The sequence below is a fragment of the Rhipicephalus microplus genome, chromosome 9 (genome assembly GCF_043290135.1).
Source record: "Rhipicephalus microplus isolate Deutch F79 chromosome 9, USDA_Rmic, whole genome shotgun sequence".
Lineage (NCBI taxonomy): Eukaryota > Metazoa > Arthropoda > Arachnida > Ixodida > Ixodidae > Rhipicephalus > Rhipicephalus microplus.
This window is the reverse complement of record NC_134708.1, coordinates 37162460-37186325: the sequence shown is the minus strand read 5'-3', so window position 1 is coordinate 37186325 and position 23866 is coordinate 37162460. Positions and strand designations below refer to the sequence as shown.

The 23866-nt window shown below is 44.7% G+C and overlaps 1 pseudogene; it reads right to left on the bottom strand.

Moving 5' to 3' along the window:
• Positions 1-23866, bottom strand: part of LOC142772226 (uncharacterized) — a 77354-nt pseudogene that overhangs the window by 39713 nt on the left and 13775 nt on the right.

The following is a 23866-nucleotide window of genomic DNA, read 5'->3' as shown; positions in this document are numbered from 1 at the left end:
ATGATGTGGAAATCAGGAGCTGCGTTTGATGTGGGCTGCCGTAGTTGCGTGCAGCATCGCGGACTACTGAGAAGGCGACGGTGACGAAGTGGCGATTCAAAACGCCTGGGACAGACTGGTCCCGCACCACGACTTAATGAACAAATATAGGCAAGAAGAGATTAAGCATGCACACCACCACACAAAACCACGTGACAAATGTCAGGAAGGAGACTGGGGAAGGTTGCGAACCAGATCACTCAGACACCCGGTGCACTTAAAGCTGAGTAAACTCCAAACAATATTTAGAAGCGATGTAGGCTCTACAAGCACGAACATTAAGCGTCCCACTGATTATACTAAAATGCATAGAAATCGGAGCAATATACTGACACGGCAACGCAGAACTGGTCCTTTTCAATGAACGATGGCTGAGCACTCTGAATTGCTCGATTCTATATTACCAACTGGGGGTATTCTACAGTGCCCGTGCAGCGAAATGGCTCTTGTTCACAGCACTTAATACCCGCATGGCTTGAGCCTGGGCAGACAAACCTTGCAGGTGCCTTTTTTTTTCAACCGTACGTACTAAATGCAGCGCCGAAGCCACTTCGAACGCTGAAAGAGACGACACCTCATATGGAGCGATAAAGGTGATTTCACCAGCTTAACTTGAATGACTGAGAGTACAACACTAATTAGTAATACAGCGCTAACTAGAGTGCCATTAGGCGAAGTTAAGGTTGGTTTATCGTGCCTTCAATTTTTTTTTTTGCGCAGCCGAAACTTTCACAGACTTTCACAGGATTGCACTTTCGCAGGATTGCAAATAGTTATTTTGTTCGTTACCCTCTTGCTGCTGCGTTATTGAATGCTTTTAACGTTTAAATCAGAGTATAATTTCATCCCACCCTGCGAGCTTGGGGCGTCATTCTTTCTGTGTTTATGCGTAACAATGATCTGTATATAGCGGCAGCTGACGTGCTGGTGTTCGGAACGTCGCTGGTTCGATGCCGGTCGCGTTGGTCGCATTTAGATGAAGGCAGAATGTTTGGAGCCCGTATACAGCACGATGTAATTGTACGCTAAAGAACAAGTTTCTGCAACTCTACACGACGGCATGCAGCGTAGTTTTGCCAGAGTGTTTGCATGAAAAACCGCAGACAGTTTTAGAAGCTTGCTCACCAAACTTCTTGGGCTCGAGTAAGGTCACTTGGCGTGTACGTTATAGGTGCAGCGGTGCAATGTAGCCCGCCAACCGTAACTTTCACGAGGTTAGGGAACCACCCATTATGTCATTATGCCATTTGTCATTCTGTTGATAAGCGAGGCACCCAGTACACATTTGTCAGGCATTATGCACACTTTGGGGTGCGCAGAAGGGTTTTCAACAGGCGGACCCCGAGGTTCGAGCTTGGGGCGATGGTGGGATTTAATTTCGTGCTCCTGTGGCAACAACATACTGTAGCAAATTCAAATGAGCCTTATAAAACGGAGATTCAGTGGTGACGGATGGGGAAATGGGTTTTGTAAGGTGTGTCAAGAAAAAGTGTTTCACGATTGATAGTAATGATTGATTTGTGGGGTTTAACGTCCCAAAACCACCATATGATTATGAGAGACGCTGTAGTGGAGGACTCCGGAAATTTCGACCACCTGGGGTTCTTTAACGTGCACCCAAATATGAACACACGGGCCTATACAACATTTCCGCCTCCATCATAAATGCAGCCGCCGCAGCCGGGATTCGATCCCGCGACTTGCGGGACAGCAGCCGATTACCTTAGCGACTAGACCACCACGGCGGGGCTCACGGTTGAGAGTAGTTGGTAATTTACTATGGAAGGGCAGAAAGCCGTCCCAGTAAATCATTGGAACCTATTGCTATGGTAACGAGTGTGTTTAGGAAAAGTACTGATTAACATATAGTACTTTGTACTCTACTAATTAAGAACGTAAAGCTGCTCCGTGGGCCTCACACTTGATGAGGCTCCGTTGACAAATATTACGCGGTGAACGAGTTCGAGTTGACGTGTCAGCCACCGCTCACAACATGGAAATGCCTACGGCGTACTACGACGTTGTCTTAGAAAAATTGAGTGATTGATTGATATGTGGGTTTTAACGTCCCAAAACCACCATATGATTATGAGAGACGCCGTAGTGGAGTGCTCCGGAAATTTCGACCGCCTGGGGTTCTTCAACGTGCACCCAAATCTGAGCACACGGGCCTACAACATTTCGCCTCCATCGGAAGTGCAGCTGCCGCAGTCGGGATTCGAGCCTGCGACCTGCGGGTCAGCAGCCGAGTACCTTAGCCACTAGACCACCGCGGCGGGGCTTCTAGAAAAAGTCTTTAAAGATTTAGAGTACCTGGTACTCTACTATACGAGAGCACAAAGCCGTCTCTTGGGCCTCACATTTCATGTAGCCGTATCGACAAAAGTTTAAAACAAGCGTTTTCTTCGCACACACATAGAGCAAAAGGCCAGCAACCCTGCATACGGTTTGTGATTTACAATCCACAAATCCGGAGTGTTGAAGGCCCCTGCCTTTATCTTTGACATGAAACTCAGGAGATCCATATGACTATCTCAAGATATCGTCCATTATATCCTAAATTTATTCGATCAATTGCCGTTGTTTTATTTCCTAAATATATCACTTCTTGTAGCCGTTTGCAGACAAAAAATAATGTAAAGCTGCTTTTCAGTGGGGCCGAAATACTAGAGGCCTTAATTAGCGCTTACCTTGTGCACTATCTTCTCCCCTTCACAACCAGTTTTTTTTTTTGTCTTCCTGTTTGCATTAAAAAAATATGACATCTGAGATAGAACACAAACCAGCCCGAGCCAAAGGTCTATTGATGCTAGAAGGCCGTGTGCTTAGGTTTGGGTGCATTTTCTGTTTGTAATGAGCGTTTAACAATTTCAAGTATTTCGTACTCAACTATATGGTAGAGCAGCGAACCATCCCGATTAGAAACACATTCAGTAAAGTGAGCACAAAAGACGAAAGAGGCAGAAAGAATTGGCAGCACCTTCGCTTCCGGCTTTTGCGCAGTTTTAAAATGAAACCAGACCAACTGGCTAAACTCAGCCTCTTGCTGTAGATTGATACGACCATTATAAAAACAGCAAAATAGCCCAAATATTCAAAATTCTCTAAACCTTCCACTACGGCGTCCAACAAGTCTTGGTTTTAGGTCAATTAACTCTAGCTAAAGCGCTTGCTCGGACGTGTTGGTACGACACATTGAAGAGCGATAGCGCTAAGGACAAAACACCAGGCAGACAAGAAAGCATACAACAGCGCTGACGTACAACAAAAGTTTGTTCATCAAGCCACAAACTATGTACTTGCGCAGTTAAAACGTCCATCACCTTGTCAGAAAAGGAGGGTGCTTTTCTAACAGAATAACTGCATGCGCAATGAGCGTGATTTTCGGTGATGATGGTGTTACTTTTTTTATCTTTGGCTTGTCATTTTTGTTTCTTGCTTTCGTTTTAACTGTGCAGGATATAGTGAGTCGTTTGACGAATGAGCTTTCGTTGTAAGGCAGCGCTGTTGCATGATTCATCCTCTGACATTCTGTCGTCATCTGCTCTGTTTGTGTGCAATATATGTTGATTTCCAACTGTTGTTATTACGATTTTTTACATAGCGAGTTACGGCGCCTGGCATGCAATTGTAGGAGCTCGACTGTTGGGAGCAGGCATTCATAATTGCTCCACCGTGCGCGCGAGCTAAAGTATTCATCTATTTATGCGCAATGACGGGCACTTGGTATTCTGGCTAACTACAGACTACTTGGCTCGTATGACAGATTCGCAGAAGATTCTAAAAGAAAAGACCATGTTTTTATTTTCAACCTTTCATTCGTGAGGCCACTCTTCACTTATACGGCTAAAATTGCTATATTTTCTATACAATATATATTATTATGAAGTGTTGTGTACTATGCCTTTCATAAGTGATCCTTCTTCTGCATGTTGCATGCACTACCCACTGACTAAAGACATTATAGAATGATATTTCGACTTCTAACACTGTTTTACCTTAGAACGGTGCTACTTAAACGGTCTATTGTTTCATATTGTTGTTTCGTTGTGTCCTATCGTCCTAAATGTCCGGATACGCCCCATATTATCCCCGTTTAATGTACCGGATGTATATGTTGTGTTCATGCTGTTCTCAAGAAAATGAAAATTTTCACCCTTTTCTTTTACTGTATGGCATAAAAATAGGCGGCAATCAGTACGGCACCGCTTCTCGCAGACGAACGATATAGTTCATTGCATTGCACTTGAGTTTAATTAAGAAAAGAACAAGCGCGTAAACATTACCACTAAGAATGAGTGTTTAAACAGGGTATTCGGAAAGACTTGGTTTTTTTTTTTTCTGGTCTGACTCTGCTGCGACGGGCTTTTTTTTTGACGTTTGTAACGTGAGCTTTTGCGGTCTGACGTAACCCAGATATCGCATCTCCTACGCACCAGGAGCGCTCCGGAATTGCCTAAATTGCGGCCTTAAATTTCTAAAAATAATAATATCACAATGTATGTATTTTTCGAGATTTAAAAACAAGTTGGGTTTGTCCTACGAGATGATGTCAAATAATAGTTTAATACAAACAACTGTATTTAAGGTAATAATTCTAAAGGTAATGAGTTTTGTTTTGAACTGCACAAGTATTTGTAAATTTCGCGGCAGTAAAGTTTTTTTCTCTTCTCGGCATACACAGTTTGCATAGACAAGCAAGGTCTGAAAGTGATCATTTAGTAAAAAGTACGTAGAAGAAAAAAAATGACCCCGTATCTGCATGTTTCACCACAAATGTCGAGGAAAGAGGATAGTCTTGCGTGTGAAGAGAATGAACAAAACGGTTGGTTGATGTTCTGCGCGAGAAAATTGCTGAATTGTATTCTGAAGGCGTTGCGTTTGAGAGTCTCGATCCGCGCAGCGAAGGTGAACGAGCGCATCGAGGCACGTTAGACACGAGCACCGTCTGGCGGTTATCTTCGAACGAAGGAAGGAGTGTGCGACCATGGAGATATATGTGCGCTTGTCTCGGAGGCGATAAGGTGCAGAACGCAAAGCGACGGTCAGGTGCCATAACCATGTCATCTTAGCAAAGTGTCAGAAACACTTGCCTTGTTGAGCATCTCGTTGCACTGTCAGCGCAGCGAGATAAACGCTACGGTCCTTAGAATTACTTATGTGTGGCTTTTCTAGTATAAAGATACACATGCAAAATATCGACGTGTTGTTATGGTGCCTAAAATATGCGTAATAATTACTTTTCAATTTACAATCGCACAAGTATGCACGCTGAAACTTGAGAAATATTAGTGGGTGCTGCGGATCAGGTTGCCCGTTCTGAGAATCGTTTGGTGACATGATGACAGTTATAGCGCAAGAACAGAACGAACTACGTCTTGATGGCGGTTTAGGAGGGACGGCTTTAAGCTCTCCCATAGTAGAGTACCTAGTACTCTAAATCGTTACCCACTTTTTCTAAACACACACAGACACAAAGGACACGTAGGTCTCTGTGTGTTTGTTCTGTTCTCCCGCTATAACAATCATCATGTCATACCAACTAGCCCAAGCTGCCAGGGTAACGTTACTGCGAACAAACAGACAACTGTACAGACAGACAAAAATTTTGGTATAGAAGGTCCCCACGAAAGACCATCGTCTTTAAAAAAAAAACAACACTCTACACACTTTCCCTTTTCAGCGGGTGGCAAGGTTTGTCTCGCCTAAAAGTAGAACAGATTTGTACATCACAGAGAAGCTTCTGCAAGCACATGCGTCCAAACGAAAAAAAAGATAAAAAGAAAAGGGAGAGAGAATCAAAACCCAAAAATGTTTGTGCAGCGAGAGGGACGTATTATAGTTTCGTGCCCCCTTGTCATACACCCTCCCCCTCCCTCCCTTCCTTGCGTAGTTTTCAGCGTGCTATCTGGTCCCGCAGGTCGCGGGTTCGAATCCCAGCTGCGGCAGCTGCCTTCCCGATGGAGGCAGAAATGTTGTAGGCCCGTGTGCTCACATTTGAGTGCACGTTAAAGAACCCGAGGTGGTCGAAATTTCCGGAGCCCTCCAATACGGCGTCTCTCATAATCATATCGTGGTTTTGGGACATTAAACCCCACATATCAATCAATCAAATCAGTGGGCTATCTGGTAGAAAAGAGCGAGCAAGCGTTAAAGCATGCGACAGATCCGTCTAACTACGCTCGTTCATGGCAAAATGAGTTTTTTGCTGCAGTAATATTCGTAAGACTATTAATGTGTGCCAATCTAGCTACTTGATAACTACCAAGAAAAGTGTTGCAGGGGCTGTTTAATAACACACGCCGGACAACACTCACCCGCGTATCCTGCCAGGCACTGGCAGCTGAACTTCACGTCCGACTCGTTCAGGCAGCGGGCACCGTGCAAGCAGGGCGACGAGTAACACGGGTCGTACTGGTGGCACGTCTTGCCGTAGTAGCCGTCCACGCAGTGGCAGGTGAACATGTGCGACGCGTTGGACTGGCACACGCCACCGTGGAGGCAAGCGGACGGCTTGAGCAGGCACGGGTTGAAGTCGGAGCAGTTGCGGCCGGAGAAGCCCGTGAAGCAGTCGCAGCGGTACTCGCTGTGGCCCGTGTTGACGCAGGTGCCGAACGTCTTGCACGGGTTCTCGGAGCACGGGTCGAAGTGCTCGCAGGCCTCGCCGTAGAAGCCCGGGTCGCACAGGCAACGGTAACCGGGACGCGCGTCGATGGCCTCGCATGAACCGTGCTTGCAGACGTTCATCAGGCAGTCTGAGGTTGGAGATAGATGGAGACAGATGCTTTGCTTTTGGCAGAGATGAATGAAAGCAGCATCTCAATGAGTGTTTTCCCGTCCTTAACTACCCTAGGAACAGGGTATAAACTTAAGAAAAGATAAAGTCTTGAAGAAATGGATATTTTTGAACATGGCATCCTCTGTCTTTTTCAAGGCTGCAACCTTGCTGCTCTAAAAAACATAAGATTAGTTGTCGATACGTTTACTCAAGCAACCCACCTTGTTTATGGTTTTGACCCGTAAAAGATATACCTGTATGCCATGACAAGCAAATGGGTTTTCAATATAAATATATCAGTAAAAAAACGTAGCTGATCCACCTATATAAGAATCGGTATAACATGAAAGTGAAACAGTGCTTTTACAGAGGTAAATGAGCATATATTCTGCAGTGTTTCAACAATAGCAACAAACTTCAAAGTCAGGTTAGGAACGGCGGGAAGTTCTAAACTTGCAGCGCACACCTCAAGCAGAAAGCACGCACGAAAGCATACACAGGACAACCGTGGACTAACAACTGTCACAGATAGACATTCAAAGCGCGCTGTTCAAACAGAAAGACGCATGAAACGAACGCACGAGATACCCAGCACAAGCTTGAACAAAAGTCAGTATTCTTCCTGCGTCATGCGTCAGCAGCACGCTCTTTTCGTAAACGAGGCCGTGGCTGCGTGCGAAGTGACCTTCACCATCTACTGAATCACGAGTCTGATAAGCGCGCGTGCGGGGAGATCACGCTTCCTGGAGGCGGCGCTTCGTGGAGATGATGACCTTTAGAGTGCGTCCAACGTGACCTTGTAAAGACATCTTGCCACTGATAACAAAACTGCGCTAAGGTTTCGAAGCTCGGAGGAGTGCCAAACGGCTTATGATGTGTATAAGGGGCTTGCCGTTAGCATACCACACAATGTGCGCTCTGTGGGGTGGTGGTTAGCGCCGGGCGCTTAGAATAGAGAGGTTTTTTGTTTGATGCGACGCGACAGATGCTTGCATTCTGGTTTATTTCTTTGCAATATCTTAGTATATAATCTTCAACGTCACTTCCGTGACGGAAGTGCATCAGTGGAGAGGTGGTACACGCCGGCATCAAACACCGTGGTGTTAAAAAAATAAAAACACATTTGTGCTGATTCTTATAGCTTACTGGAAACCTAAAAAAAGAAATGTAAAATAAGTAAAGTGAAAATAAATAGTTGATTGCTGAAGCTGCACATAACATGTCAAAGTGCATATTGCAAATGCTGCAATAACGGATCCCGTATTGCCATCGGTTGTGCGGAAGACCTTGAACACATGCGTTTAAGTTTGTGAAAGATCATGCATTCGATCTCCATTTCTTAGCAATCACTGCCTGAAGAGAAGCCATCTCATATTAAGGTTGCTAACTGTGAACGAACTTTAATAAAAGTTAAAAAAACGTGCAAAGCTATATTATCTTTATGGTAACGGTTGAAGACGAGTATGCTTGCAGGGAATTCGAACAACACCAAAGCGCGCCACTCGGTATGATTGTGATACGCCACTCTGGCGTATCACATTTAAGACGGGATTATAAAATGATATACCGACACACTCATACACACAGCAACACACGAACACGTAGCTGGGAGAGAAAGAGACGGAGAACAAAAGAAGAGATGTGAGTACAACAAACCAAACGGGAACCTAAACGACTCGACTTTTTCAAGCTTTGTGCAATGCTGAATGAAATATTTTTCTGCAACATATTCTTTTCTCTTGTAACATGTTGCATAGTTTATCATGCGGTACTGTTTTTGACTACTATTTGTTTCTTTATAGCCTGGTTAGGTCAATCTATATACTTTTTGGGATTCCTCTTATAATCCGATGTTGCATACTAGCGGCAATATTGGCTTTTCACATCGTAAATAACATCATTTCGAAGTTGGAAGAACAGCTCGTGCCCTGTCTACTTACTGCACCTCTGCTGTGTGTTCCGCTCACACTGTCTAGTTGCAGCTAAGAAGAGATAGGCGATCTGCATGCAGCTATTTTTTGTTTTGTTCTGCTGGCACTGTAGCAGCATTACTCACAGTCTATGCGCGTGGTGAATCGGTCGACAGGACTGCCGATGCCCTCCTCTCGGCCGTTCCAGGCGTACACGCGGTACTCGTAGTCGGTCCACGGTCGCAGCTTGAGCACCGGGACGCACTTGTCGGGGGCGCTCGTGGTCACGTTGACGTACGAGGTGACGTTTTCTGAGGTCGCCCTGTACTTGACCACGTAGCCGGACACGTTGCCGTAGAGGGGCCGCTGCCAACAGATGCGAACGCTCGTCTCGTTCACCACGACGGCGCGCGTGTTTTGCGGGTCTGCGAGAGACGGGAGGTGAAAGTGAATACGAGAGAGGCGATTGAATAGACTTTGCCCGCAAAACCGCGCTGTGCTCGTCATTCATCAGTGTATATAAGAGTCTTCCAAGTTGCTTTAAGTTTGAATAAGAAGCACCCCTTTTTTTTTCGTGCAAATGCAATGAAATATCAAATGTAGGCCGAGGGGGTGAAAAAATTTGGAAAAGAGGGGGTGGGGAGCTCCTCTTTGAAATGGTTCTTTATATTGGGGCGGGGGGGGGGGCACATGGGTTTGGTGTACCACCCCCTGGCTACGCTGCCGCTCTAAACCAAAAATTGGGGGACCATTATTCTTCGCCTTTAAGAGTTGAATGCGACAGCAAAATCTGGCCCCTAGTACCCCTTCAACCACTAAGTGCATACTTATTAATATGTTTTGTTACACACACACACACACACACACACACACACACACACACATACATACATACATACATACATACATACATACATACATACATACATACATACATACATACATACATACATACATACACACACACGCACACACACACACGGCGCGCGCGCGCAAATTGCGAAGTATTTTTAGTAATGGTACAGTTTTTCGATCTATATTTAACAGCCCTTTTATAACAACTTCATCAAAATATTTTACAGTGAAATAGTCACATAGTCCTGTATTATGAACTGCACGTAGGCGTGACACCTGTATTCCTAAATGGTTACACTCTGTCATCTATCTTGCGTTAGTTATCTGGCAATTGTTCGACTTGTTCTTCTGGAGACCTCGGCCAATCGCAACAAGCAATGCCTTATGGTCGGCGAAATGGCAACTGCAGTACTTCACTTCTTTAATGGTGTCGTGAGAATGAAAAGCTAAATCTATGCGAGTGTTGTGGTTTGTTGAAATGGCATTTTTTTGAAGGGGCATAACGAGTCTCAAAATGCTTCACATATGGCAGCACATTATCTAGCGTTTGCTCTTTGCTTGATCAACACCTCTGGATGGGCATGATATCTGTTTTGACGGGTACAAACATTTCCGTGCGCGCTGCGCTGTGAAATACTTTTCACCCAAAAATGACGTCGCTGTTCGTTGCCGTGAGTGGTTGTCGTGCTTTCTGCTGCCAGAACAAGTCTAGTGATTGCGAAAAGCTCTTTATGATAACGCCCGTAAAGCGCATGTGACTTGCCACAAAAGACAAGGCTACGTAGGATCGGAAATGAGAACTTCAGGCTTAAATTTCTGAATCCACTTTGCGAAGTATGTTTCGCGTCTCTCATTACGAGTACGGTTGGATGTTTGCTCAATTCAATGCCTGCTTTATAAGGCCGTAGACAAGTCGCAGTTAATTGTGCAGGACGTCACGATCTACCACTCAGGTTTCATTAACGCTTCTGCAGGACTTTTTTTTTTGTCAACAAAACATGTTTACGTGTTGTCGTTATGCGCCAACTGGTTTGAGTTTGCGGTACTGGTTTGTGCGTTTGGAATGTACGCATCTCATTACGATAAAGCCAAAATGCCTTTCAGGGCCTTTGTCGAACACTCTTTGGGTAACTGCTAGAAGCACTTTTGCAGGGTACCCACTACGCCATAGGTTATCATTATTCTTGTTTAGTATAGATGCATCAAATATGATATTCTTCAGAGAAGCGTGGTATCCGCTACACAAGTAATTTGCACAATTTTTTTTATGCTGTGGTGGATGACAATAAAGAATTATGCTTGACGCTTTTGTAATGGGTTGGGCCATTCGACGACCCACTTGTTACGCAATTCGCACTTTGTCAAGCCCGGTTGTTTCTTTGCTTTTCTTGAATGTGTTATTACACATAATAACGCGAATTCTTTCCGGACATGAAGGGGATTGGTTTGCAATGGCGTTTTAAGCACTGGTCCAGCTCGGTGGTAGAATACTGGGTGGCACACAGAAGACTCTATATGAAATCCCATTCGGTCCTCGGCGGTTTTCAATTACGTACCACATTTTTTTCATTTCCCAGGGATAGTGGTTACGTGCACCCATGGCAGCGACAACGGTGGGCAACTACGCAAGGTGTGGTAGCGGGCTAGTTGTCATTTCATACGTTAAAAGCTGAAGTTATAAAAAAGCTGGACAGTGGACAAACAGGACAATGAGGGCAAGCGTTTGTCTTTGTTGTCCCCTTCATCTCTTGTCAACCTTTTCTGGGGCTTCAGCTTTAAAAATATCGACAACTATGGCACCAAAAAAATGGCCTTATTTGTGATCCAATAACTGCTGTCGCTTTAAGGCAGGCTTCAAATACCAGAAATCGGCGGTTTGACTGAATATTAAACGCGGGGCGTCATCAAATATAGTCAAAAAGAGTGAATTGCTGCATTCATTATCCACAGCTCCACATTGCTTCACTAAACGTTCAAAAGTAGGGCTTGAGCTTCAATTTATGAGCTGTGCTCTTTTCGCAATATTTTGTCAAGGCCCTTGTATTAACAGTGATTTGATATGTGGGGTTTAACGTTCCAAAACCACCATATGCTTATGAGAGACGCCGTAGTGAAGGGCTCCGGAGATTTCGACCACCTGGCGTTCTTCAACATGCACCCAAATCTGAGCACACGGGCCTACAACATTTCCGCCTCCATCAGAAATGCAGCCGCCGCAGCCGGGATTCGAACCCGCAACCTGCGGGACAGCAGCCGAGTACCTTAGCCACTAGACCGCCGCGACGGGGCCCCGTGTTAACAGTGCTCTCACAAGAGGTGGCCTCTCGCCTTCCTTGTCTAACGTCCAGCATTGATATCTAGAGCGCCGCTCCACGCGGGCCCTAGACGACACAAGTCATCGTCCAGCCATTTCTCCGTTCCCCTTGGGCGAACTTGTCGTTTATTTGCCTGTTCCATCGAGAAACGAGAACGATGAAGTGGTGAACGGGGCACTTGTTTACGCAACGTGTCATAAAGCTCCCAGACTTTCGGACGTGAACTAGCGCTTAGACAACCGTAAAACGATAAAGAAACAAATACCGAGTAGTAAGAATCACAAAAGAGGGGAGTGCTGTTGCAACGTGTGTCCATGGCGAACACAACTGGGCGAGCGAGTCGCGTTGGAGCGAGCGCAGCAATGATGACGAAACGCGGAATATAGCAGACCATGTCCGCGCGTCGATCCATCATCATGGTCTTTCAGAGCACGCGCACTCGTGGCTCTGGGGTCAAGACGGATTATGCAGTATCCTCAGAGAAGAAAGGAACTGGGTAATAGTAAAAAAAATGTATGTTTGAGTACCACACTTTGAAGTCACTTGCGATTAAAGTATAGAGAACATGCGTAGACGGAGTAGGAGCACCTCTCCGACTTTTGTTTTGCGTTGTTCATGCATACGTCACTAAGCAGACTCGAGAGTAATGCGTTCGCGAACACTCAATCGCTGGGAACGGTCCCAGCGTATATGACGGCGTTGTTAAAACCAGTGATGTGCAGGAACCGTTATTCCTTTACCATCCTTTCGCAATTTGGGAGTATACTTTATGTTTTGGATAGTATTTCTACGTGCCGTATTGACAAGTCATTTTTTTACACGCAAGTGGAAAGCCTACATCATTATATCTCAGGAGCATCGTCATTGAGCACGCTGCATTGGTAATAGTGGTATAGCCCTGTAAAACAATTCTTCAAAACCAGCTCTTCACATAAAAAGGCGAATGATTACAGGAAATGCGCTACAGAAAGTACCCTACGGGTAATTTTAATTGTCCTTACTGCAAAACAGACACACACACACACACACACACACACACAAAAAAAACACGCGCGCGCACCTATGCTATCATATACATACAGATATTCTAATGCTGTAGTTATAAAAACCTCCATGTTATATATCGTGTCAATAATACTTGTTTTTTGGGACGGCTTTCAGCCGTCCCAAAAAACCCAAAAAACCATAGTAGAGTACCGAGTGCTGTAAGTCGTTAAACAGTTTTTCTAAATGCTTTTTCAATTCCCGCACTTGTCTAACTGATACTCCACCACTCTTGCTGGTCCGATCCTGTCCTCGGGTGGAGGTGGAATTCTAGAAGCCGGCGTCATGTGGAAGAACACTGCACGTGAAAAAAAAATGCAGATGCTCGAAATTTCCGGAGGTCTTCACTATGACGGGCCCTAGAATATCTTTCTTTGAGAATGTAAAACCCCAGATCTTACTATTGATAAATGACATGCTTCTCTGCTCACAGAATACAAAGCAAGGACGCGGCTGCCACTGCGATCTACACCATGATTTAGTGAAATTACAGCCATCTAATAGCTGTGTGAAGCATATAACTAATTTCTTATATTTCAATATCGAAATAAGCTGAGAACGAACGTTGGCTGTGCAATTACATAGAGTTTTGATTGTGATAACAAATGAAGCTATCGCACAAATTTTGTGCTTGTATCAGCAAAATCCTCTAGTCATACACGATGAGTCACAGCACAATTTGTTCTGCGGTGATAGCTAACCTAGTGTGCGTTGAGTGAGTGATTGAGTGAGTAAGTTGATCAATCAATGCCCAAGAAATCTTTACTATGAAACTGATAACAAATTTAATTTTTAAAAAAACCCCGCAAAGTGGACAGCTTTGTCTAGGTATGTCAACACCCGTACTACGTCGTGTAATGACAGTGACATTTGAATTGGGATAGTGAACGTGGCGCAGGGAAGAGAGGAAATTCGGTAGAAGCTGCATTTCCTCGCTGAACACTCCCATACACTCTAAAAAAGGGGCATTTGGGGAGTGTTTTTGCAACTCAACTACAATCACCATTCATTCCTCTTAAATTTCTTTGTCTTTCGTTATCAACGTAATCCCAGCACTTTCAAATCACAAACATTACTGCCGAGTGCCTGTAAATCAGCGTGACATGGTATCCTTTCCAGGAAAGAGGCGAGATTCGACTTTTTATGAAAGTCAGCACGAGCAAGTAGCATGGCGAGTATTGTACTGCAGAAGAAATACTATCCAAATACTCGACTTTTCTTTAGGGTGATACGGTTCGGAAGAACAATTTATGTAACGCTACGCGGAGAAAACCTGACGTAAAGTGAGCGAGAAACCTCCACCTTGCCGACTGCTCTTTGAAAAGGAAATATTTGGATGCTTAAAACGGTAAACGTAAACAGCGAGGAAACAAGTCAACAACAAAACCCGGAAACAGTAGCGTGGAAAAGTTATATTCAGCGAGTGATAAAAAATACGGGTTCTGAGTGTTTCGTCGATGTCTTCAGCGGTCTGGGCGTTCGCGAAAGGTTTTGCTGCTTATCAGTGTGAGCGAGTTACGGCCGAAGATGACGCGTTGACGCGGAGAGTGGATGAACGCTAGGATAAACAAAAACGAATGAAGTTATCATAAAAAATAAATCAATGGAGAAACGAAGCGTATATCTTTGTTTCCTTCCTTCCGTTCGAGAAAGCAGTGCCGGGACGCATTTGGCTCAACGGAAGTGCGCGTTCTTGCGCACTTTGACTGAGGATCGTGCTATCGCTAGCATCTCCAGTGCGTGCTTTAGTGCGTGCGTCGTTCGCCGTTCGTGCGCTTGCGTGCGTTGTTTGATCCTTATCGACACTTCGCATTCAATGCACGGTCTCGGCGCTGTTGTTCCAAGTCGGCTGGCGTTGACGAGAGAATGCCGATAACTCAGAACCAGAAAAAAAATGAAAGAAAAGCAAGCGTCAACAGAAATGAAATATGTACGATAATAAAGAAAACGTTTCGTTGAACAGTACGTGCAGTGGCGTCGAAAAAAAAAATGGCGCCTAGCGAGTGGAAAGCGTGAACACTGACAGGCCGTTTATACGCCTTTCCGTGCTTTCTGTCTCGCTCTCCTTTGCGTAATGTCGATGCTTCTAAAGAATCATGATTTCCTCGAGCGAAAAAGACCGAACGAATGTCTTCGCTTTCGATATCTTCGCTCACAAGCAAGATCTCAAGCGTCGCGAAGTGCTTTGCTTAGATACTTTTTTTTTCGTCGAGACCGGGTTTCGAGCACATTACGGGAGCGAGATTTCACGATAGTCGGACGTATTATACTGGAGTGTAGCCCCGATATGACGTGATGACAGCAAACGACATATCACGCTAGAACTTCTGGGGAAAAAAGAAACTGAGCAAACTTATCTCTCCCCAAAGAATGTCTGGTGCGATGTGATTCATGCACTTTGCTAAGGTGATCCTCTCGTTAACTCCAACAAAGTTTCACGAATAATCCTTATAGTTACGAAGGCCCGAACATTCAATAGACCTGTAGTCAATAAGACTAGAGCAAGAAACGATTAAGTTAAGTTTTATGTACTTATATATGACCATATGGAGCAAACAATCGTATTTTGTTCATAGTATATATTTCCTCCATACATAAAGTTTATATATTTACCCATCCCTACCTCAAGAACGCCATTATCGTGTACATGCAACGCCTTCGTGAAGCCTACTCAAAGGCCTCGAGTACGTGAACCTCCAGTTAGGAACCGAAGAAACCATTATAAACGCACCCTTGTGTCTTTTTTTCCTTTTATTAAAGACGCTTATTAAGGCACAGACATACCTACGTGCAACCCTATTGGCCTCGAGATGAAACAGAGTCGTCACCTAGTGGAGAGAAAACGAAACCCCGTAGTGTGGCTGGCTTCATGCATCGTCTGCTACCACGCCATGTTCGCAAGTATGCGACACTCATGAACGTTCACAGAGTGCACTTTATGCCGTGTGTTAGGTTCTTGTTCTAACAGTAGGTGGCGCCACTCTTTCGCTCTTCCCACCCCCGTACAGTACAAAGCAAGGTCGATCCAATTTAGGCCTCTTTCACAAATGAATATCCGGGGACCGTGGCCTGAACATTACCAAATGGCGGCGAGTCTAGACGACAGTTAACCCACTTACAATCCGTCGGCCTTATTGCGGGGAAGCGCTCGTGGAGACGACGCCCAAAAACAACGTAATGAATAAGAAAAAAAGTGACAACGCCTAAAAGGCTGCAGTAAAATTGGCTAACGGGTATTGAATAACCCGGAGCCACTAAGTACCGACCCCAAAGCGACCGTACTGCGTTACGGAGCGTGACCCTGAGGCCTTATTAATGCACGTAGTTTGCTTTCTTTCCGGCCGCTATAACGATGCTTACATCTTGCTCTTTTTTTTTTCGGACTCCTTTGCGCACCGTCATTGTCATTAGTGCCCCGAGCGGCCGCACACGACTGGCCAATGAATGACACTTCGTGAGAGGCCGGCAGCGGGCCATTCCCGAAAATAACGATTGCCGTGGGCTTCACTCACAGCGACGCGAAACGCGCGTATAGGTACACCGGAAGTGCTCTGCTCGTTCAGTCCCGTGCACCGGAAGAACGGCGTTCATTCTACGTCGTGTCCTAATCGCGGCTTGCTCGTTCGATGGACAACGCATTAATGGAGCCATTTAGCTAATCACGGCCGGCTGTATATCGCCACGACTTCGTAGAAATCGATCGACGTTGTCCTTCTAGTTACCTTCTTTTCATGCCAGCGCACTTTGGGGGTAACGCGAAACTGCTTATTGCATTGAGCCGTCTCTCCCGGCACTTTTTTTGGAATGGCTGCTAACTGAAGTTGATAAACGACTGGTTGTATGGGAGAAGCAATTTCGATATGGAGCACCGTAGAGATATTATTAGGTAGCATTTTATTCGTGCTGCTTACGTTAGAGAGTAATATTATCTAATATTATTAGGAGTCCAAAAACTTGTATCTGTGCGGCTGCCACTGCTCCCATTGCGTCCCACAAGCGAGTTAAAGGCAGTAACTATCGTGATTATCGACGTTTGCGCTTTTACTGAGACGTTCGATGTAACGTACTCCTTACAGTAACCACCGAATTTACTTGGCCATTTATGCTTGCTTGATACTGTGAGACCCGAAAGTGACCATACGCGGGAGTTGAAATACAATCAATGTTTACTCCTAGCAAAGGTAATACGCTAAACAATTCATAGATAACAGACATGGACTTGTACTGCTTATCTCATAATCACAGCAATACAAGTACGACAAGGGCATCCGTACTGTTTAGAAACAGGTTTTTATAAGATGGTGGCTATTGGGGCGGCCATATAAATGACATACTTAATGAGCAACCCCCCACCCTAATGAACAAACCGGGCTTCGAAACTTCTGAAACAAGATTTTCAAATCATCACGTGCTGACAAATACAGTACGCAGGGCTGAGTATATACTGTGTGCTTTCGGGCAACCATGAGTGAGACTAAAGTAGTTGTTTGTACAGAACAACCTGCCCTAGCTTAATCAGTCTGTACTCCGTGGGGGTGCTGACATCCCCTCTAAAGTTGTTTGCGCTGTGTGGCGTACGTGTCTCGCCCAAAAGCCGCACTTCGGGTTACAACCACTGGATGGTAGTTGGCGTTGTGTTCGCGTTGATCACCACTATCATCCTCATCGTGCTGTAGCGCCAGCGGTGACCCCTGGCGGAAGGCAACAGTTGACCCCAGGCGACCCCAGGCGGAAGGCCCTGGTGGTGGCCGCCAACAGTTGAGCGAGTCTCTTCTGCGCGAGGCAGTTGCCGCGAACGGTTGTCTCTAGCGTGGGTCCCCGGCGCGTGGCACCGTGGGTTGTGGGTCTGGGGCCCTCGTTGTAGGTCAAGCGTTGGCGATGCCGCCTTGGGTGTGTTATTAAAGACGATATTCTTTCTTTGAGACCTTCGACGGAAAATTGCTGGTCTGTCTGTCTGTCTGTCTGTCTGTCTGTCTGTCTGTCTGTCTGTCTGTCTGTCTGTCTGTCTGTCTGTCTGTCTGTCTGTCTGTCTGTCTGTATGTCCGCCCTAATGATACCTCAAACAGCACCAAACAGCCAACCACATTCGCCGCGCCCACCAATATTGCTCAAGGTTTAGCGTTCATAGTTGTGCGGTTGTCAACTAAAAAGCAATTATTGCGCATATCTGAGGCTTCATAACAACACTTCGAAGTTTTGTATGTATGTCTTTATACTTGAAAAGGCACACACAAGTAACTCTAAGGAATGTAGCATTTATCGCGCTGCGCTGACAGTGCTACGCGATGCTGAAAAAAGGTGTTTCCAACGCTTTGCTACGACGTCACGGTGGCGGCACCTGCCCGTCGCTTTGCGTTCTACGCCTTATCACCTCCGAGACTGGCGCGCATCTTTCTCCGCGGGCTGCACGCCTTCGTTTTCGAAGATAACTGCCAGGTGGGACTTGTGTCTAACGTGCCTAGATGCGCTCGTTTGCCTCCGCCACACGCTCGAGGCACTCTAACGCAGCGCCTGTAGAATACCATTCACCGATTTCCTTGCGCAGAACATCACATAAACGTTTTGTTCCCTCTCTCCAGACGCAAGACTATCGTCTTTCGGCTACATTAGCGGTGTAACATGCAGATTTGAAACCATTTTTTGTGTTTGTCGTGTTATTGCGTGTTTGTCGTGTTATTGTGTTTGTCATGGAGTGTATGGTAATATTGTGTACGGATTTCCTAGCATGTTAATAACGACTGGTGTATCAATTCGGCGGACGATATCGTCGTTCTAAAATTAGGTAAATAAATGTGTGTTATTGTTTCGGTTTGTTCCAACCGTGTCAACTGTGTCCGTTCATACAAGAGTGTGGGGTCTCAATATGGCACTCGCCATATTGAGACCCCACAACTCCCATCTGCTTAAGAAATGAACGTCATAGTGAAAGGAGTGGTCTGGTTGTTAAAAATATCCTCGAAATGTCAATGGGCAGCGAATAAGAGGAGCATAGGAGATATTTTCCGCCACGTCAGGATGTGTTTGCCTTATATTACACTTGTGTCTGTAGTTAACCTAATGCAATTACTAATTTTACGCAGGCTTTCATTGGCTTCACTATTCGTTGGCTTGATATTGCAGCGTACAATTTCATTCAAGCGAAGCATTTTTCACGAACCCATGTCACAATCCTTTACGAAGGTTGAGGCCAGCTGCCCCTGTTTAAAGAATAGTAATTGTTGTGGTTTAACGTTCCAAACCACCGTATGATAATGACAGACGCCGTAGTGGAGATCTCCGGGAATTTCGACCACCTGAAGCTCTTCGACGTTCACCTGAATCTAAGCACACGGGCTTCAAGCATTTTAGCCTCTAACGAAAGAAATGCGGCCGCCGCGACAAGGATTCGATCCCGAGACCTGCAGGTCAGCAGCCGAGTGCCTTACTAGAACACTGTGACGGGTCTTGTTTAAAGACATAGGTGAAGCTTAATATACATAACGACGCAATAAACATTTATAACATTCACTGATACAGCTATTCACAGATCTTATCACATATCTAGACCTATCACAGTTCTACGATGACATGAGATCTGGTCTACTAGAATATTTTAAGTAAGATCAATCTAACACACTATACTCTTAGCGGCGTGATAGGGAGAGAAAGAAATTGAAATAAACAGAGAAATATAAAACAAGAGACAAACAAAGAAGGCCGCCCAGATTTATAAGTTCAGCTGGTGTGAGGTTACCTAAATTTTCTTGATGTCACTGATAGAACAGCTAAAACACGTTGGAAAGCTGATTGGTTAGCATGTAGTGAGTAAGAGCAACTGAACGGGACATAGAAATAAGCATGCAGGGGCACGGCGCAGATTGCAGGCCAGGATCTGGTAGCTAGACTTGTGAATAGACTTAGTGAATATGTAATCACTGTGTTGACTTGAATAATGCGATATGAAACGACACCACGTGCTTTTTAGCGTAATTATTTACGTTGCAATAATTTTCACGAATTCTTTTACCTGTGAAAGGGAGAAACCGGTGCTAAATATGGCTGAAAAAGAACTTTTCTACCTGTCTTCTTTTTTTTTATTCCGATAGCATTGCAATTATATGGACATTCTCGGCTGGATTTCACCACCGGCTTCATGTACCGTATATGTGTGCGTGTATATATATATATATATATATATATATATATATATATATATATATATATATATATATATATATATATGTATATATATTTACAGGATATCGTTTTCGACTCATGGGCATCGCCATCTTGGACTCATAAGCGTTTGTTTTATAGATATTATATGTCACAATATGGAATGATCGTGGTCATAAAACGTTTAATGTGCCGGCAAAGCGATTTTGTGCGTATGAGTTAACCGTACCGCCGTTTGTTTATTTGATACCAATACTAAACTGCAACGTTATCAGTCCAAGATGGCAGCGCTCGAGCGCGTTTGGAAAATACCAGACGCGGTGGTTTAATTTCGAAAAAGATCGTCGCGTATTTCCGTGCTGCGCTGCTAAGGAGGTGAAGTGGAGGCACTGCGGAACAAAAGACGCTGTATTGCAGTGATGCGATGGAACAAAAGCTTTTTAGAACCCAGAGCCACTGGCAAGTGGCAGCACAGGTTTGTTGTATATAAAGGCATTCATTTTTATTTAGCGAAGCGTTGAAAACAACCACATTTTCGTTCACACCGTCGCATTGTCAGCGCCACATCATAAACACTACTGTCTCTGGATGTTTCTAAGAATTTCATAACAAAAAAGACGCACTGCGTAACACTTGCGTGTTAATTTTGCGCCTCGAATATGCGTGATGATTGCTTTCCGATTGACAATGTTCACATGCATGAACGCAACCACCAGATGAAGATTTATGGGCGTTGAGCAAGGGGTTTAACGTTCGCGCAGTAGCTGAATCTTTGGACACGAATGGATGGACAAACAACAATGTTTGCGTAAGACTATTGGCTTTAAAAGGCTAAAATCTACAGAGGACCACGTACGCAGTTTGAAGTCCACTTTAACGGAACCACAGAGTGGTCGAAATATTGGAAGACCTCCGCTACGGCGTATCTCACATTCGTAGCGTGGTTTTGGCACAAAAACAACCAAAGCAATCAAAGTAAATATTTGTTGTCCTTGCTTATGCGTATAACCAATTGGCGGAGTTCACTCAATTTGAAAGATTGATACCTGAAGCGGGCACAATTAACACGACACACAAGTCAACGTGCACACGGGAGTGTTTTTGTGAAAAGGTTTTTTAACAATTTAGAGTACTCGGTACTCTAATATAAGAGAGCATAAAGCGATCTTCTGGGCCTCACACTTCATTAGGCCATGTCGACGAAAATTACGCCGTGAACTACTTCACAGATAAGACTCCTGTTTAGAAAAAATTTATTTACAGCATGTACAGAACACAAAGGCTTCATACCATTCCAGTAACAGGGCACATACACTTCGGAACATCTATATTTCACGACCAACATCACTACGTTACGGTGAAGACATTTGCTCTAATATACATGATTATGTTAGCATACATGTACACAAGAATTCAATGTGATATCACGATACAAGGGTATAACGATACAATAGATCCAAATGAAACACAATTTGTAACAAATGAAATCATATATAACAACTCCACGGGCGCTGCTTTGCACCAAATCGGTCGAAAAATGAGTTATATCCTTTCGTGTTCCACCTTGACGAAAGGCCACGACCAATGCCGTAGAAACTCTTGCTCCCCGAGGAAGAAAAGCTCCTCGGAGAGGAACGCGAGGATCTCTCGTCTCACTCTCCCCAGTATCGGCCACAAGACTCCTGAGTGTTGGCAGGTAAGTTTTTAGTTTTCCAATAAGACATGTACGCTTTGCCTTGTCAAGTGCACAGTCGGCCTTCAAAGAGGCGCCTGTTATGGACGCATTTGTATGTGCTGTTTTTGACACATACAACTGTGAATCATTATAAGAGTTCAGCGATAAGCTCCGTCTCTCCTGTCAATTTGGTGTTTTATCGAGGTTACTTCGTCCTTTGAGTTCAAAATATTTACTGGCGTTTAACGTCCCAAAACTCCGATATGATTATGAGACACGCCACCGCAAAGTACGGCGGAAATTTCGACCACCTGTGATTCTTGAACGTGCACCTAAATCTATAGATCACGGGCTTCGAGCATTGCCCCATTGAAAATGCAGCCACCGCGGCCAAGAAGGCTTTAAAAAACAGCTCGAGTGGAAATTATTGCCCAGTAGTAAAGCCGTACCCACCGTAAGTGGCGGTGGCAGCAGCCATCTTGCTAGGGGCATGATAAGCTTTGACATTCGGCGATTGAGAAGGAGGGTTTTCCCGCCCAACAAGGTTAACATGACAACTTTTTCGGGTCATATAATGCCTTGAATGCGTACTTGTGTTACTATAGTTGTCTTAAGTAAGTATCAAATTCAAGGCAAGCTTTATTGGAGATTGAGTCATCAATACTCGTCCCAGTAGCTTATTTATTCGGAAACAACTAACTTTCAATTCATAGTTAACCTACTCTTTAGACAGATTAAAGCCACTTGATGTCTCAGTGGTCAGAACCAGAAAATAGCATGTTGCTAAGACCTTTGGTGGGCAAAGGCTGGCTTCACTCTTGTTGGCAAAGCTTTTGGGGTGCGTCCACTCCAGCATTTTTTTTTAACCACCTTGGCTGCGGCCAGGATTCGATCCCGTGATCTGCGCATCAGCAGTCCAGTGTCATAACCGCAAGACAACAGCTGCGATGCTATCTAGCACCTAAGTCGAGGATGTAGGATATATCACACTGTTCCTGTCACAGCAGTAGGCTGTGCAAGAGGCAGTGCTGAGAAACCTATTATCTGGACAGCTTCGTCTCTGTGCGCTTCAAGCAAGCCGGTCCAAATGAAAATTACATAACTTTTTTTTTCTGAAGAAACTGCATTTTAGATTTATGACTGTATATATGCTCGGTCAAATGGTGTTCCGTATTCAAGTGAATCGTAAGTTTTGTGAACTTTCAGTTAAGTGAACTATTTCTTCGAGTCTCTTGAAGTTCACTCAATTGTAAGTTCACTCTATTACGTCGCTGATCAGATAGATGATTATCCTGTTCCCGGCAAGGAACAAGAAGAAAAGTTTGAAGAGAGCATTCCACAATGAGATATAAAGACACAAAAAACAAAGGCCAGCCACGCACGCACCAAGAATCGCTTTGTCCTATAGGGCACAGCGATCCTATTGCGATTCTATTGGAACCATATAGGGCAAAGCGATCCTATTGTGATTCTATTGGAACTTATATGGTTCCAATAGAAAAAATTGCTATAGGTTCTTATTTTTTTATGTGGTCCCGTTGGAAGCGTAGTCACTTCTCGTTAAGTATCGACTATATTGCGGAGAGATTTCAGCACTGCCATGTCGTTATTTTTTAGTCTATGCGTTTTGAATCTATAACAACTAGACAAACAGAGTTGCGATAGGCACGTACTGATGAAAACGTTTCAGTTTGTGCATACAATATTTGGTGGCCTTAATAGTTCTCGTCTTCATGTAAAACAAAAAAAAACACACCAGAAAACAAACTTAACAGCCGAAGATGGCGGGGCCCATATGCTTTAGGCATGGCCTTTTGTAAGCAGGAAATTTTCAGAGCAGTACTAACGTGTTTTCGTACGGTTGTTTTTGCAGGAGTTGAACACGGAGACCTATTTTCTCATCGTGGAGTTCAGGTCGTGTGGGCGTGCCGTTAAACAGGGCACCGTTTGCGGCGGCTACCGCTCACGAGACGGCTCACGGTGACCACGAGCGAAGGACCCGGGTTGAGAAGTGGCCGAGATTGGTGAGACAATAACATTTTTTTCTCAGTCAGTCCGGGCTTCGGCACTCTGCTATTCGCAAAATATTTTGCGC